This window comes from Lithobates pipiens, unplaced genomic scaffold (genome assembly GCF_037356315.1).
Source record: "Lithobates pipiens isolate NorthernLeopardFrog02 unplaced genomic scaffold, aLitPip1_a1.2 Scaffold_25, whole genome shotgun sequence".
NCBI classification, from domain to species: domain Eukaryota; kingdom Metazoa; phylum Chordata; class Amphibia; order Anura; family Ranidae; genus Lithobates; species Lithobates pipiens.
Genome location: NW_027507787.1, coordinates 156,426,383 through 156,428,027, shown reverse-complemented (window position 1 = coordinate 156,428,027; position 1,645 = coordinate 156,426,383). Strand labels below are relative to the sequence as shown.

General features: G+C 50.6%; 1 non-coding gene across 1 annotated transcript; it reads left to right on the top strand.

Annotated features, from left to right (window-relative positions):
- Window positions 1–841: 841 nt before the first annotated feature.
- On the top strand, window positions 842–1,031 carry LOC143932453 (U2 spliceosomal RNA). The gene has a single exon (XR_013262902.1). It is a non-coding gene; the product is annotated as a U2 spliceosomal RNA (small nuclear RNA).
- Window positions 1,032–1,645: the final 614 nt, after the last annotated feature.

The following is a 1,645-nucleotide window of genomic DNA, read 5'->3' as shown; positions in this document are numbered from 1 at the left end:
ACAAAATTCTCCAATGTAGTTCTGGGCTCATGATCATTGAAACTCCATAAGGTAAGATCTTGCATGGAGCCAAGGACGACAGTTATTTTGTCTTTCTTCCATTTGCAAATAATCGTACTAACTGTTATCACCCTCTCACCAAGCTGCTTGACAATGGTTTTGTAGTTCTACAATCTTGTCCCTGACATCCTTGGACAGCTCTTTGGTCTTGCCCATGGTTCAGGCATGCAACAAGATTGCTTCTCGCCCTTTTGGCTAAGATCAAGTATAGTATCAGTTGCCAAAGGAGGCGCTGTTCTCTCCCTATAGAGAGGGTTTGGTCAGCACTCTCCGATGGCGTAATTTGCATCTGGAAGGACAGTTTCAGTAGGGGTCACGTTGTGCCGCCCGACAGAAACTGGGGGTCAATGCATGATAGTCTGAGCTGTCTGGAAGGGTGCTCCTGATGAGGATGGGTGCTGCATCTGGGTCTGATCCGGAGGGGGTGGATATGGCCTTCTGGCTTATTTCGCCCTCTCTCTTGGGGTTGGGGTCTCCCTTCAGGGGAGCCTCACCTAGTATTTGGGTGGGTCTGTTTCGGTAGACCTTCCAAAGAACGGGGTCCGCCTGGTTTCGGCCAGAAGGACCAAGTTTTAAGTGTTCTAGTCCCTGTCTGAAGCCTAACGCCCCGAGGGATTGAGGACAAGGCCCTCTGATTTCAGAGGGCTTGTGTATCCACTGCACTTTTTTGTGTTGCTCTTTATGTGTGTGCACATTTTTTATTTTATTTTTTAATGCACCGGGTGAAGTTTTTTGAGGTTTTGCACGCCACAGGCTTTCAATAAAATAAAACAAGTGATTAATGACTTCTCAGCCTTTTGGCTAAGATCAAGTGTATCATCTGTTCTTATTAGTTTCCAGAGGAGGCGCTGTGTTACTCCCGAGTGTGGGGAGGACACATGCAAATCCATTGGTGTCATTTGAACCTGGAAGGGTGGTTCGGTCTTGGCATCCATGCTGGCATCAGTGGGGCCAAGTCCGAGCCATCTGGAAGGGTGCTGCTGAATGGTATGGGTGCTGCATGCGGTCTGACCCAGAGGGTCGGGTCGCTGGCCTAGATTGGGGTAGCTCTAGCTCCGTCAGTTTTTAGGAAGAGAACACCGACTCCTTTCTTGCTGCGGGGGAGGAGGGGTTAGTATTCCCTGACTGTAATTGGGTAGGAGTGATGGGAGCAACAGTGGGGCCTAATGGCAAAGGGCTCTCGCTAAGCTTCAGGCCTTCCTGCCTAGGGTGGGGGCTGCTGTGGTCTGGGTTGTTGGTCAGGGTTGTACGATAAGCCTGTGGTGAATGTGCCCCTGCAGTGGCAGTTCAGGGGTGCCGTACAATCGCTGTGAGTGAGGGTCACATTGATTTACGGCACCATGGTCACTTCACCATACACTGAAGTTGTATCAAATCGTTACGAATCTCACAGAAGTAGTATTAAATCGTGGTTGAAGTCAGGCTTTAAAGTGGAGGTCCACCCTAAAGTGGACCTTCCGCTCATTGGAACTCTCCCCCCCCCTCCGGCGCCACAATTGGCACCTTTTCAGGGGGGAGGGGGGGTGCAGGTACCTGTACAGTACCGGTATCTGCACCCACTTCCGGCGTAGATTCTGCAGAAGGT